This window comes from Stylophora pistillata, chromosome 12 (genome assembly GCF_964205215.1).
Source record: "Stylophora pistillata chromosome 12, jaStyPist1.2, whole genome shotgun sequence".
In the NCBI taxonomy this organism is placed as follows: Eukaryota; Metazoa; Cnidaria; class Anthozoa; order Scleractinia; family Pocilloporidae; genus Stylophora; species Stylophora pistillata.
In genome coordinates this window covers 10520001-10536528 of record NC_142530.1, presented here as the reverse complement: position 1 = coordinate 10536528, position 16528 = coordinate 10520001, and the positions used below count along the sequence as shown (strand labels likewise).

At 39.6% G+C, this 16528-nt stretch overlaps 1 protein-coding gene and 1 pseudogene across 4 annotated transcripts in view; one reads left to right on the top strand and one right to left on the bottom strand.

Moving 5' to 3' along the window:
* LOC111333221 (meiosis-specific protein MEI4) overlaps window positions 1-16528 on the bottom strand; it is an 86786-nt gene that overhangs the window by 54852 nt on the left and 15406 nt on the right. The gene's annotated exons all lie outside the window — the stretch shown is intronic.
* On the top strand, window positions 1380-4968 carry LOC148718768 (uncharacterized; annotated as a pseudogene).

Genomic DNA, 16528 nt, shown 5'->3' with positions numbered 1-16528 from the left:
CCACATCATCCCCTTACCATCCCAAGGGCAGTAAGAGAGCCACGACTGTTGTTAAAGTTGCATAAACCACATTAAAGAAGGCTGTTGATCTCCACAGTGCAATGTTAAATTATAGACACACCCCCACCTCAAGGTCACACATATTCCCCTGCCCAGCTACATCGCACACAAACAACACTAGCCACATTAGATCAACTATTGTATCTTTCCCCAATCAACATTAAAGTGGTTGAAAGAGGAAGAAATTCTAATGACAGCAAAGCATACCATGACAAGTCAGCAAGTTTAGAACAAAGACCACTAAAGATCGGTTCCTGTGCTTATGCCAAACCTCCAGGGTATCACAACGAGATGGAACAGAGTTCAAGTGAGACCTGCAATAACACCACTTCCTTACCAGCCCCAAGATGAGGTTGCAGTTACAACATCCCATACAGGCTTTCACCAAGCACTATCTAGAGACCTCACAAGCCGACCAAAGCCCTGTGCACAGCCACCAGCATCTGTCACCCATCAATACCTGTGCCCCCCATCTCTTTAATGTTTTTATTAACGATCTCGAAATTACATATAATGGCTTCCCTGCGTTGTTCAAATATGCTGATGATTCGACAATTGTTGCACTGGTACTAGGCAATACTGATACCTCTGTAGTCTTAGTAAAAAAGTTTTTAAATTGGTTGCGAGATAACTGTATGTCATGTAATTCTACTAAATGCAAAGAGCTTTTAATTAGAAAGAAATCGAACAAAGGCTCCTATAATCCAGTCAATTGTACTCCACAACATAATGAATTGTGCTTACTCGGAGTCACACTTCAGAGTGATTGTAAGTTTCGTTCTCGTGTTAAGGTCAAATTAGTTAAGACTAACAAGTGCCTCCATATATTAAGAACTTTGAGATTGGAACAATATGACCAAAATGAAATCTCCAAAATGAGATCTCCGCTTTAACACAATCGTATTTCCTAATTTAACTCATGGCCTTTCAGTGTATGGACGCGATCTAAACCCAGTACAGAACTTTTTAAACAGATGTTACAAGCGGTGTTTTATTTCAGTTCCATTGAATGTCAAGGATATCATGCATATGCAGGATAAGAAATTATTTAGTGGAGCTAGGGCCCTACGCGATCACCCATTAAATGAAATTCTGCCGAAGCCTAACCCCCAGCAATATAATTTACGTTGCAAGGTCTGCCTCCGCCCAAAGATTAACACAGAACGATTCATGAACACATTTGTAAATAGAATAATTTTTGAACACAACCTGATATTAATTTTGGTCATACACCGTATTCAAAAATGGCGGCCACGCCGAATGATCTAGATTCCAAAACACGAAGGCGAGGCTTGGTAGGTTAGAAGATCTCGACAAAAATGGCGTCCTTTAGCAACACAGTTGTTGACGCAGTAATTCTCACTGAAGATGACATCCCTAGGGCCTCTTTAGCTGGAAGAAACTCTTCTTTGCTGAAAAATGAAGAACTGCGGTTTTGGTTGCGTTGTCGTGGGCACTCGCTTAAAGGTCTTAAGACGAAAGTTATGCTCATAAAACGGTAAGCACATATTTGGTTACGTACATAAGATAGAGCTTTAGCCGTAAAGAGGACACGGTTTTTACGCTTTTTGTTACAGTGTGGAGAATTACATTAAGAGCGGAAGAGATAAAATGGTGATTGATCCGGATCCAGACGAAATTTATACCAAAAGAAGGAAGAGAATATCGAATGCCCCGAGCAACACCTCTTCATCGTCACCAAGTGTTCAGCACCCAAGCGATGGCTGGGGAAAGTCTCTGGAAAGGATGCCATCATTTACACGCACTGAGATGAATCAACACAACGAATTCAGGGAAAAGCGTGGCAAACACCGAACACCGCTCGATTCCAACCAATTTGAGGAAAGCAAAAACCTTTCTAAACGATGAGTACTTGAAGGATATTGAAGCTAACAGTGACCAAAGGTAATTCTATCTAAGAACAAAATGCTGCCAGTTTTAAAAAGAGTGAGGCTCTCCATGATCTTCGTCTTCGTTTGTGCATTGTTTCGGGCCAAGTTATTCATGCCAACTGCTCCTGCAAAGCTGGTAAAGCAGGATACTGCAACCACGTTCTTGCATTAAAGTTCAAGGCTTGCAAGTTCTGTTTATATGATAGTAAGAGCACTGTTGACTTGTGCCAGGATGAGGATGAACAACCTGATTTTGCCTGCACCTCCCAGCTCCAGACGTGGCACAAAAAGGGACATGGAGACAAGATAATTGCTCAGCCAGTGATGGAAGTGATTGTTGCAAAAACTAAACTTGACGAAGGAATAGAGAAGGTGTGAAGTGCCTTTTATTTGAAGCCAGAGCTGACCCCCAACACATTGTTACTGCAGAAATGAATTTGAAAAAGGCACTGCATAAAATCGACCCAGGAATGGGATTAGCAATCATGGCCCAAGATGACTCCCCTGTGTAGTGTGAGACTACATTTGGAGAGAGTCCAGTTGGATCATTCTGTAGCTACCAGTTGACCCATACAGAGGCAAAATTCTTGGCTTTTGTTCACATTTCATCAGTACCAAGACAAACTAATAGGAGAGAAACTGAACTTACCTGTAATTCAACTTACCAATCCCAGGTTCCCATTAAGAGCAAATACTGATTACCTGTGCCCTGAAAACTTGGATTCGGCAGATAAAGCTCTGATTAGTTCTCTTGTGGTTGATGAAACACTGATCAACAACACTGAATCAGCCACAAGAGATCAATTTCAATCACAGAGGTGGAGGGAGGAACGCAAATTCCTCCCGCGTGGCGGTGTCCCTCAGGGCACGAAGCTTGGCCCTCTACTTTTTGCGATCATGGTGAACGATCTTGTGAGTGCCTGGGCTCCTCGTGCTAAATACGTGGATGACCTCAGTGTCGTCGAGATAATTCCTAGAAATTCTCCCTCTGTATTGAATTACATCGTAAATGATATGAACTCTTATGCATGTCACAATAACATGCGCCTCAATCCGCGTAAATGTAAAGTCCTCACGGTTGACTTTCTTCACTATAATAGTTGTGTGCACATGCCGATCATGGTTGGCGGAACCCTTGTCGAGCAAGTTCCGTCGTTTAAACTACTCGGCGTTCATGTTTCGGAGGATCTTACGTGGACGGTGCACATTGACTGGTTGGTGAAGAGGGCCAATCGTAGACTGTTTGCGTTAAGGCAGCTGCGTAAGTGTGGCGTTCCACCTAAAGACATCGTTGCCATATACTGTGCACTTGTAAGATCTATATTGGAGTATGCGTCAGATCTATATTGGAGTATACTTTGGTACCTGGATAACGCACTGGAAGACGTCCAGAAAAGGGCTCTTTCTATTATATGGCCTGACCTTCCATACGATCATACGCTTTAAAAGGCCGCCATTCAGACCTTGTCGGCGCGCCGCGCAGCTGCATGCGAGCGGTTTATTCGTAAAATTCGCTCAGGCCATCCCTTATACCCCCATATTCATGAGCGGGTACTTCACAGCACAACGCAAATGTGTCTGCGATCAGGCAAATCTTCTCACCGCACACTTGTCAGAACTGAGCGTTTTAAAAATTTCGTTACCGTTAAGTATCAACCTGTGTAAAGTATTGTGTGTATTTATTTATTTAGGTTTCTAGTGTGTATATTTTTAAAACTGTACCAGCAATTCAGCCTTGGGCTGCAAGTGGTCCGAAATAAACTATATTATTATTATTATTATTATTATATTATTATAAATTCCGGTTAACATCCTCCAAGTTTGACATTATAGTTAAAAGGAAGAGGAACTTTGAAATGTTTGCATTGGAACTTATCAATCCAAAGCAATCTACATCTAGGTATGCGGAGCACGTCATCAAGAATGAACCAATTGCCCTTGAGACATATGAAAAGCTTATGTTCACCTGAAAGACACCTGTAAAAACGCTGACGAGTGGCTTTATTGTTTGTTTTGACATGCCAATTCTTGGCTCTTCACCTGACGGCAGAGTTGTTGATTTTGGATGTCAGGGTCATTTTGGTGTTGCTGAAGTTAAGTGCCCAGAGAAAAAATATCATGTCACACCACTAGATGCTTGCTAGGATCCAAATTTTTCCTGTGAAGCTTTTTATGGGCAATGTAAACTGAAAAGGACTCATCCTTATTTTGCTCAAGTGCAAGGCCCTATGGGCACTACGGGTGCTTCACAGAGTGATCTCATTCTCTACAAAAAGAAGGGTACTTCAATGGAAAGAATTCTGTTTAATGGTGCCTATTGGGCAGATCTTAAACAAAAACTACAGACACTTTATTTTTCTCATTTTATCAAAACTGGAGCAAGTGAATTTACAAAATATTGCTCTGGTAATATGCAAGAGCTGCCTCAGACTGGGAATCTGTTCCATTGATTGTAATTAATTTGTAAGTTTGCTAATGTTTTTTTTTTTTCATTGAAATACTCAATGAAGAGTATGGGGAGAAAATATTGGAGTGACTAATCCATCAAAGCAGCAAGCTTTCCATTTTCCCCATTTTTCATTTGCATTTGTTATACATCCCAGTTATCCCCTTTTGCTTGCATGTAAATAGTTGCTTTTCGCTGGCAATCCTATAATTCATCTGTATATTAATTTCAATTTATAGTTCTGTATAGTTAACTTTATAATTCATTCTCTAGTTTGCTAAAAGTTGTTTTCTTTCATATCAATGTTTCCCTGAATAGGAAACACAGTGCATTGTTTTTATTAGTTTATAGTGTACATTGTTAAATGGGAAAGAAATATTTGAGTCATGAGGTTTTTATGTTCCCCATATTTTAATTGCACGTGTAATGCACCCCCTTTACATGACATTACAGATATGACACAAAAAAGAAAAGACTTTTAGTCCCTTGTCTGGACTTGTGACATCATATTTAAGTATTGATGATGGGATCTTGCAGATTGCATAACATAGCACACACACAACACATCTTTTTGACCACCCCAAACTGACTCAAAGGAATTACCCCATCAAATATCATAAAATTCTTGACCTCATTAATAGCCCTTTCAATATGAACCCTCAAGCTGGCAATTTCTTGGGTTGCAATGACATCTTCAGCTGACATCTGATCTGACATTCCCAAGAAAGGGGGTATGTACAACGAGACACCCAGAGGAAGAATATCTTCGATAGTAAAACCTTTATTGGCCATCACAGAGTCCCATTCGGAAAATGGAAGGTTCAAGAAGCCGCTTCTCTCCACTATTTCCATGTCAGATATGCTGCCCGTGTACAATTGACCAATGAATGTAAAGAACCCTTTTGGTGCAATTTCTACTGGTGCCTTTAAAGTAGTATGGTTCTTAAAAGAACTAAATAGCTCACTATTTAAGAGTAGACTGCCGGGCATTTCACAGCATACTTCAGTACAATCGATGATTATCCTTGTCGCGACTATAATTACCTTGTTTTAATTCAAATAACATTTAGTTCAATTTATACGCTTTACGTACCTATAATTTCAATCATGTGATAATGACGTGATTCGAGACCTCGTGGTGTTGTTGTTTTTTTGGTTTTTAGTTTAGTCGCCATTTTTTTTTCGTTCAATGTAAAGTTTCGTTGGAATCAAATACAGTTCTTACACATCGAAGAATGTTTGGTCAGTGTAGTGATCACTTTAGGTGACAATCCTTGTATTAGGGTACTTTGCCTTGAAATCCTAGGGCATTGTCTCATCAACAACTTTTCTGGATGGCCAAATATTGATCTGCCAAGTTTTAAATACATAAAATTAATCCATGAAATACAAATTCTACTGACACTTTACTGAGACACATTAAATAACTTTGCTAGATGTAGTTCAGCGAAACCTTGCCTCAGTCAAGACAGTGTAAGAAAAAATGCATCCTCAGGTTTTAAAGACCTGGGTCTCTCCTGTTTCACTTCTTTGCCGTTGGTGTCCTTCTGGATATCCTCTCTTTCAGATGACCAAAATTTAATATTTTCTCCACTGGCACCAGGATCTAAGAATTCATACAAGACCATCATCGTTTTGTAATTAGGAGATCCTGTGTAAAAGGTGACGAGTGAGTAATTCTTTGCAATGGTTTGGAGACAAAACAATCGCTCCTCAAGTTTCGTGTGTTTGTGCTCGAGGTCAGTGATTCTCTCCTCCAACTGGCAAACTTCCTCCTGTAGTTTCTCATTCTTCGAAAGGGCTGTGGAGAGTTTCTCCTGAAGTTCAGATAACAAAAAATCTTTATGACATTTCTCGGAAAGTTTAAGATCACATTTTGGCTCTGTTGTTGCGTCTATTTCCACTGTTTCCGGACATTGCAAGTTCGCGATTGTTGATGATGATGTCGGTTTCCGGCTCTCATCCTGGCTGATATTTTGGGTACTTTCGTTCGTTTCGCGTATACTTCTAACGGAAGCTGTCTTGAATGAACTCTTCGATAAATTCACAGGTACTGACCGTGGAGTTGGAGGTGGTCACTTACGAGGTGAACTTCGCTTCCACGCAAATATGGAAGGCACCACTTCTGGCTTCAGTTTAAACTTGTGGGGAGTTTTACACAGATCTTCAGGCTTAAAATGCCTAGAGCAAATCCTTGCTCCGTCCGTTATTTGAAAGTGCAGGCCAACGTCTCTGTGTATAGCGTGAAGCCACAATTTTCTGGTGGTTTCGTCTTTTGGAAAGCGAAAAAAGCTAATCATTTTGCCGGTAACTTCATCTTGGTTTACCTTCTTCATACACAGTGGAACACAGCAATTCGTCAGCATATTGGAACGAAATGGGACACAGTTTTTCCCTGTCAAAGGAGGAATAATCCTTTTCAACTGACGTGGACCGTCATGATTCTCTTGAACCTTTTAAAGCTATTTCAGCTCTTCGAGTGGCCTACCAAATCTCGCTTTCATGCAGTTGCGACCAAGCTACTCTGCGCGGCCGCCATTTTTTGATACGGTGAATAGAATATATTATTGTAATTTTTCATTACACAGTTTTTTGTTTATGTAGCATAGGATATGTATCTTTTATCTTACGGTTTATTAAAGACTTAATCAATCACTACCTGATCAACACACTGCCTCACAACCACAACAGGTCACACAAGCAGACCCCACTGGGACAAATCACGAAAAGGAAATATCAGCAGCTAGTCACTGCAACTTCCACCACTGCAGGCTGCAGCACAGTCAAACAAACAAGATCAGGAAGATTGATCAAACTACAAGAGAGACTGAGAGACTATGTACAACAACTTGTTGTACACCTTGCCGTCAGGTTTCCAAAGATCCTACTCTACGGAGACAGCGCTCATTCCCAGTCAGTGGGCTCGTATTTGTGGATTACAAGAAGGCCTTCGACTTAATTGACCATGACATACTTCTGTCCAAGCTCGAAGCATACGGTATAACATCTAGGGAACTGATGCTGTTAACGAACTACTTAAAGGGCAGAAGGAGCTCAGTTGCCATTGATGGAGTGCATTCAGAGTACAAGCTGATCACACCCACGGTGTTCCGCAAGGATCGGTCCTGGGAACACTGCTATTTATCATCTTTGTAAATGATCTCCCAAACTCAGTCTCTAAGTCAACTGTAAACATCTACGCAGACGACACAACTTGAAGTACTTCCGCCGTAGTCACAGATCTACCTGCAATTCAACAGAGACTCCAAAAAGACATAAACAAGATTGCAGACTGGACATCTGAAAATAAGATGGTACTTGATGCCTCTACAACAAAAAGTCTTCTAGTAACTGGCAAACGACTAAAAAAGAAAGCTCCAGACACGAATCTTAAATTACCATGCAACGGTAGCCAGATTGAGCAAACAACTTCACAGAAACTACTTGGAGTAAAATTACACAATCACTTGAGTTTTACTGAACACATGGATGACATTTGTAATAAAGTGTCACAACGCATTGCGGTGCTGAAGAAGATTACGCGTAACCTGCCTCTAGTTGAATGTAAGCTATATTTCAACGCCTTGATCAAGCCAAAAATGTTGTATGGCTCATGTGCATGGTGCACTGCGTCAAAAAGAGAACGTTAACCGCGTATCCAAGCAGCAAAAGCGAGCAGCTCGAGTAATCTTGGATGGTGATATTGGTGAAAGAAGCAAGATGCTTTTTAGACGACTCGATTGGCCGCCACTTAAGGAACAATTAAACTCTAAAAGGACTAGTTTAATATTTAGGCGCATCAAAGATGAAAATAATTGCCCGAGCTATATTACAGAACTTTTAACGAGAAACTCAGACCGACACTCCAGAACCAGTCGCTATGGAAAATATAAGTTAGTGTGCTCCTCCTATAATAGAAAACGGAAGGGGGCGAACTTTTCAGGCCAGTGGAGCAAAACTATGGAACAGCCTCCCTTTAGACATTCGAAAGAAAGACTCCATTGGGTCTTTTTAATCTTCTGTTCGAAAATATTTTTTATCCAAGAACTCTTAGCTTAGTTTTTAGTTGTGCATATCCAGATTTTATCCAGGTTTTTATTTTATTTTATCTTATTATCTTTTAAGTGTAAATAGTTTTTAGCTTTTAACTTAAGATAGAGGGCCACTGGTTCGTCAGATTTTAACTGTTATGTGTTACCCTCTGTAAATAAAGTTAGCTGACTCTCCTGATAAATTTTGGTCTGCCATTAAAAAGCTGTACCCTACGAAGTTAGCCTCAGAGCAAGGATCAGTTTTTCAAATAAACGGAACGAAGACAACTGATAAGAAATCCATCTCTGAGAGTTTCTGCGACTACTTTACTAATGTTGCTATAAAACTGAAAAAGAAGTCGTTTCTGCTTCGTGACCTTGTTTGGAGCAACCCTAGCGGAATGACACTCCCACATGTAAAAGAGAAATTCCTTTTTAGAGCTGTGAAAGAAGAAGAGATTCTTACCGAGCTGAAAAAACTTAAACGGAAGAAAGCGACTGGTTTAGATAATCTCCCTCCTGGATTACTCAAAGATGCAGCAGGAGTCATCGCAAAGCCTTTAACATTTATAATTAATTCATCCCTTGCAACTGGAGTAGTCCCTACTGAATGGAAAATGGCCAAGGTGATTCCCATCTTTAAGTCTGGTTCCATGGCAGAAATTGACAACTATAGACCAATATCGATTCTCCCTACTATGTCAAAGATTTTAGAGAAAACGGTGCACAAAAAATGAATGGAATATCTCGAATTCAACGGTTTTCTCTCTGAACATCAGTTTGGATTTCGCCGCAATCGCTCGACGGAACTAGCAGTAACTCTCTTTACAGATCTTATCCGGAAGGAAGCGGACGGAGGTAAAGCTACAGGAGCGATCTTCATTGACTTATCTAAAGCGTTTGACACCATCAGCCATTCCGTTTTGTTAGAAAAACTGTCTCGGTATGGAATACAGGATAATGAACTGAACTGGTTTACGGACTATTTATTCCTCCGAAACCAGATCACTCAATTTAAGGGAGTATTGTCAGAACCTAACCCTGTTTTCACAGATGTTCCCCAAGGAAGCATTCTCGGGCCGTTATTGTTTTTGATTCATTTTAACGATGTCCACAAGCCGCTCCGTTATTCTAAGATTATCACCTACGCAGATGACTCAGTAATTTTCACATCCTCGAAAGACTTGGATATTATTCAAAACAATCTTAGCGAAGACATCAATAGCCTTGCCCCCTGGTTTCGAGATAACGAACTTATCATTAATCTCAAAAAAGGAAAAACTGAAGTAATGCTATTCGGAACAGCAAAAAAGATTAAGTGGTTTTGATGGCAAAGAACTAAACCTCTCAGTAAATGGATCTCGCATCGACACGACTACAAATTACAAGTACCTAGGTGTCTCTCTGGACCCTACATTGAATGTTGACAAGCACTTTTACAAAACAAACAAGAACTCTGCAGGAAGAGTGAATTTATTACGACGAATCCGTTCTAACACTGACACCTTAAGCGTTGAACGAATCTACAGAGCAATGATAATGCCCATATTCACTTACTGCGGTCAAATTACGCTTGGTTGGTCAGAGACACGAAGGTGCCAAATAAGAAACCTGGGACAACGTAGTCACAGGATTATTCTGCAAAACTCAAAATGTCTAAACGGTGAACTCCGTCTACCCACAATTGAAAATTTTTTGAAGAAAAAGGCTTGCTTATTTGTTTTTGATTGCCTAAACGGCAATGTTTGTAGTCCTTTCAAAGAATATTTTAAATTGTTAACCCACGATTTTAATACGAGGAACAGAGGGACCACCGTTGCTCTTCCGAAAGTGAGACTTGACTTTGCTCGGAAAAGTTTTTATTTTTTAGGAGCTTCAGTTTTTAATTTTTCACCTTTAAAAATCAAGCAAATTAGCAGTAGGGTACCATTTAGGGAGTCTTTAGATCAATTTTTTGCATAGGGCATTTAATTAGGTAAATAGTCATCCTTATCTTATTCTAGTTTTTATCCTTATATTATGTTATTTAGACAGGACCCCATTGATAACAGTGCTCCTGCACTGAAGGGCTATCCTGTATAAATATTCGTTATTATTATCATTATTATTATTATTATTATTATTATTATTGTCACTTACTCACACCTTGGAATAGATATATTTGTTATCACTCTTATGAACTTTGTTTTTGTTAAGTGTAGAAATAACTAAAATTATTGTTTATTAGTTTTTCCTCGCTCGTTTTTCCTCGTTTATTCATCTGGAAAGTTTATTGCACTAGTTTTTACTTATTTTTTAGTGCGTTTGTTCATTTTTTTTTCTTTAAGGCGGAAGTCCACCCAGATTTTGCTGGAACATGTTTGTTTTCCTCAGATCTTTTATCTTTAGGTATAAAAGTCTTCTACGGAGGGAGAACTTATGCCATTATTTTTTCTTTTAAGCCTTTGAGAGAAATTTTACAATACTCTCTTCTGTTAGTTGATTGGTCACTACGGCTATGAAAAGGCTTTTCATTGATTTCTAGTTGTTTAGAAAGTTTTTTGAAGCTTTCTAGACTGCCTTTGATTAAGGACACTGCATGTTGTCTTGGTTGATGCAGGATACGATACATATGATACATATACAGCAGCAGCAGCAGCAACGCCACATTGAGCGGCTCATGGACATGCAGCAATATCATGATCAACAGTTGCAACAGTTACCAGAGCAACATCTGCATGTCCCTAACACTGACCCTATCCATGCTGAGGTATAGACTTTCGATGGAGATCCTATTAATTACTGCAACTTCATCTGCCCCCTTGTTAATTTGATTTGGACCAAGATGAAAAACAGCAGCACTAGACTGTATAACCTCCTCTGGTACACTTCCAGTGATGTGCAAGAGCTCATTAAAAGCTTTTTATCAATGCACCCTGAAGAAGGTTATCAAGAAGCATGGACGCTTTTGAAAGCAAGTTATGGTCAAAACTACAAAATTGCTACCGCCTATGTCAATTGAGTTACAAAATGGACCTCTGATAAGGCACGAAGACGGCCAGACGTTACAGAGGTTTTCTGTCCTTCTTACAAGCTGCAAGAACACCTTGAATGAGATTGGTTGCCTTAATAAGGTTGAGAACCCACCTACACAGTTTACAAAGGGTGATAGAAAGGCTTCCCTTTCAACAAAGGCAAAGACGGCACGATGTTGCAGATGACAACACTAGTAACAAGCAGAGAGAAATCACATTGAGGATATTGCAATATATGTGGAGTAAAAGGCCAAGGCCCAAAATCACCTGATATTCCCGTTCCGTAAAAGAAAGCTACATTTGCACCGTGTGAAAAGTGATGACTGCTCTTCTGAGGGAACAAGTCCATGATGACGAAGAACTTGCAACTCTTATGTGTGAAGTAGAGTCCATAGTCAACGGCAGACCCCTAACAAAGGTCTCCGACGACCCACGAGACCTTGAAACCCTTACACCAAATCACCTTCTACTACCACGGTCAGGCTCTACACTGCCACGTGGGATTTTTAGAAAAGATCTTTATTCCCATTGCAGGTGGCACCAAATACAATACCTATCAGATGTGTTTGCCAAAAGAGGCTCAAGGAGTATCTTCCCGGTTTACAAGAACAACAGAAGTGGTCAAGACCAACAAGTAACTTTGCAGTTGGAGACGTTGTACTCATGGTAGATGAGAATTCCCCAAGGAACTTGTGGCTCCTTGGTCGCATCCTGGAAGTAAAACCAAACAAGGGACATGGGCTTGTGAGGAAAGTCACGTTGAAAACCAATTCCGAGATCCACAGTGGATTAAGCCAAGAGAAATCTCAAAAATTCTAGCTGGTTGTGAAGGGCAATTCGATTATGTACTCCTCAAAAGTCTGCCAACCAAACAGCATTTAGCAGAGATGATAAGACGGTAGCTAATGAGTTTAATCATTTACTTACCTCGGTTGGACAGGCCACCGTTGACTAATTAATTCATTCACTAATCAAATGAATGTAATTACTACCTCTCAAAGCCAGCTTTTGTTCAAATGAAACACCCAGAGACAAATCAATTTCATTTTAAGACTGTGGAATGCCCACAATTCACACAAGTTGTTTGGTCAATGTCATAAAGCATGTCATTTCTGCTGTCGCTTTCTTGCATGCTAATGACAATGGCACGGTTCAGAGCTCTCTTCCCAGAGTATCTTTTAATGTTATATTCTGTGGACTCTTTCGACTGATTTTCCTCCAAAAAATGCTGACAACAGTGTTTTTACACGCTCGGTCATTCAAGATTCGACCACGACTAGTATTTGGTGTACTCTAGACTTCGATATTCAACTCTACTCCAAACTTACAAGATGGCGTCGCTTCGATTATGGCATCAAATCAAGCTTTCATCAAGTTTAATGATGCTTGGGGGAGACATAGAACCAAATCCAGGCCCAAACCAACAACTTAAAGCCGCTTTATTTAATGATAGAAATTTAGTGAACAGGTCTGCATTCCTCGAAGCCGATGTTTATTCAAGAAACTTTGATATTATAGCGGTCACTGAGACTCACTTTCAGCTATTTTCACCACAGAGAAGACGTAAAGGATGGGTCTTTCCCTTCTGACAATCAGCATCTAAATTTTGCTCCAGTGTGACCTCCCCTCTGAAAAGTCTGGCTACACCCCTGAACAGTGAATCTTCATGTCTTTGTTTATCAAGAGGAAAGACAAAAATCGCTAAATATTTTTGCAAGTGCGCAAACAGGCACGTGGATCAGATTTCAGAGTGAATATGCAAATCTGGCCGCGTGTGAAGAGATCTCATCTAACATGCAATTTTTCAATGAGAAGCACGAATGTTAACGATATAGTAAATTTCTTATTCTTGTTGCCTTAATAAATAATTGTACGAATACTTAACTAGTCTTTTTTGCTGAAAAACTTTTTTTTCTAATAAATTAGGTTAAAAACAAGGGTGCGCATTATACATGGGTAAATACGGTACAGATCTTTATTGAAGCTCCCTGAATGGGTTTTTCAGTATCAATATAAATAGTTAAAGGAAATAAAACTAAAATTAAATAACATAAAACTACCGTTACAGCTTAATATATATATATCAGAAAAATAAAAATATTGAATTATGAAGTTAAACCTAATAGCAACTTAGTAAATTGACGCTTAATAACAATTTCTCTTCACAGATTTATATGTTCATATTATTATTTGTTGGGTAAAAATGGACTTAACTTACATGAGCATGTGCTCCATTAATAAAGAGAATGGCACCAAAGTCACAAGGACAACAGTCACATGACAGGAAACAAATCCTCACACCAATCATTGTCCAATCATAGATTGATTGCAGACAAATACCATCTGTGAGAATTTCAATCTTAAATATATGTCTCGAAAGGAAATCAAAGAATCTATTAACATAGTCCTAATAATCTTAAAATGTTGTGGCATAACAGCACAAACATTGATGTACCGACGACGAAATTGTGATTCTATTTGACAAAAAGTTGCTTAGATTAAGTTCACCGCAAGCTCTATTAAATACGCTGTGGCTAAACAACATGATTCACTTTGGCCTTCGCGGATGTAAGGAACAAAAGGAACTCCGATGGGGAGACGTCATTTTAAAAACTGACAGTGATGGTAAAGAATATCTCGAGTACTTTGAACGCCAAACAAAGACTCGAACAGGAGAGGATCCACGGAATCAAAGGCCGATCAAGCCGCGAATGTATGCCAACAATGAGGCCATTTCTGTAGATCGTGATCCGGTGTACGTTTACAAGATGTATTTATTTAATCACTTTCACCAGAGTGTGGTGAGGGTCGCACAACAGAGCGAGGCTCCAAATTAAGTGCGCCCTATATCCCACCAATCCCATCCCAGGGGAGGACATCCATCACACAGTGGCCGTTTTTATACTAGAGACGCATTATCCGTCTGGACGAACTTGGGCAAACATTTGTAGTTCGTCCGGTTATGCGTCTCTCGTGTAAAGACGGGCATAAGACGCATTATACGTCTAGACGAACTTTCATTTGAAGTGCGTCTTGAACGACGCACTTCGAAAGGTAGTTCGTCTGGACGCATAATGCGTCTTTGTGTGTAAAGACGGGCAACGGACGAATAACGTTAAGAAATGAGACCGTGTCGGAAAAAAGCCAGCGGTTATCCGCCCAAGAAAACAACATGGCGGAGTCAAGTGCAAAAGAGCGAAGTCGACCATGGACAGAAACAGAGCTCAAGTACTTCGCCCTTGTTCTGGCAGACGAAACAAACAAATTTGCTTACAAACTGGACACGCTTGCGTTGAAGAAGACTGCAAACAAACCTGTCTTCGAGGATATAAAGAAAGCCTTTGAGGAGCGCATATCCTCCGAAGAATTTAAAGAAGAAAATGACAGAGAACATCGTCAGTCTAAATCGAAAAAGGCTTTAACTCATCTGAGAATTGATGTTGAAAAGCTTCGAGTGAAATTTAAGTGGATAAAAGATCAATGGCGTAAATACACGGATCGCATCAAGAAAGGTAGTGGTAAGTCACCAATAAAAGAGCCTGAGTGGTACAAAATCATAAATCCAATTTTTTCGGACACCCATGGTAACCTGGAAATTGCTTCCAAAGCAAGAGATGTTTTGTCTCATGAGAATTCAGACACAGACAGTGACGAAGAGCAGGCAGAAACAAGTCATAGCAGTTATCAGGAAGATGATGGTGAGGAAGAGTTAACCTCCGCAAGTGAGAGTGGAACCGAAGGTGTTAAAAGGAAAGTTTTAAAAAATTCATTGGACGTAAAACCATTAGGTCGTAACAAACGAGTAAGAAGTCAGTCCCAGGCCATAAATGAGATCGCAAAGAGTTTTCACGCACTTGGAGAATCACAGCAAAAGCGTTGTGAAAAGATGATGGAAGCAGACAAAGAAAGGCATGCTGAATTTCTTGCTTTTCAGAAAGAGCAAGCCGAATTGAATAGGCAGCATGAGCTAAAGATGCTTCAAATCATCATGAAATATTCAAATCCTCCACCCCAAGGAGCACAGCAGCATCTCCAACAACAAACAATACCTGTGCAGCCTCTTGTACCTTATTACAATCCAATGCCATATAGCCATACCCCTCCAACCAATCAAGTGGCAAGTGATAGCCAAGATAGCCACATTTTAGACATGGATAGCCAGAATGATCAAAGATCCATGCGTTGGTATTAGCAAGAGTTCCATTAAGGGTGGGGGACTCATGTTTATGGAGGAGTTGGTGGGGGACTTTTCTTTTCTATAGACAGGGTCCTCTATCACACTTATCTTTATTAAGCAATACTGTCAATTTAAGGGGGCATGAGCTTCCCTCTTGCGTATTGAAACCTCAGACATGTTATTACAGGCAGTTGTGTTTACTTGTAATCCATTTATTGTAAAAACTTATGTCAAGTAGGTAAAAATACCAGTTCAAGTCTTTCATCATAATATTTCAAGCCAATAATTCATATCAGACTGTTAAGCAGTCTCAAGCTTTTAACCAACCTCGGTTTTTGAGAATGACAATTAAGTATTTCTTTTGTGCTGTTTTTGTTTAGTTGATATAAGAACTTCATGTTCATTTTTGTTGTTGTTGTTTGTCCTCCTATTTTTGCCTTAATACATGTCATTTTATACTGCCTTCAAGAATATTCCATCTCCTTTCATATAAAAAAATAAACCTGACCCCCCTCCCTATGATTTTGTCCTACTCCCCCCTTTTTACCAGTTTATCTAGTTGTTTGGTTGCTTTAGCAAAGAGTATTTTACTTCCAGATTACTTAAAATAACTTGAAATAGCAGTAATTTTTACACTAATGGATGAAAGGAAAGCAAAACTTCTGGTTCATACTTAATGTATCAACAAATATTATTTGCTATATCTATTGTGAAGGGAAAATGTTTGAAAAATATTTTGAATATCAAATTTGAATCTATTTACATGTAACAAAACCTGTTTTCCATCAAATCTGCTAAGGATCAAGTAAAGTTCAGTTTCTCAGTTTTTGCCTTTGTTATTAATTTGAATACAGAATCAAGGGGCTGCATTTCTTTCCTCTCTGATATCCCACAACCAATTGGCAACG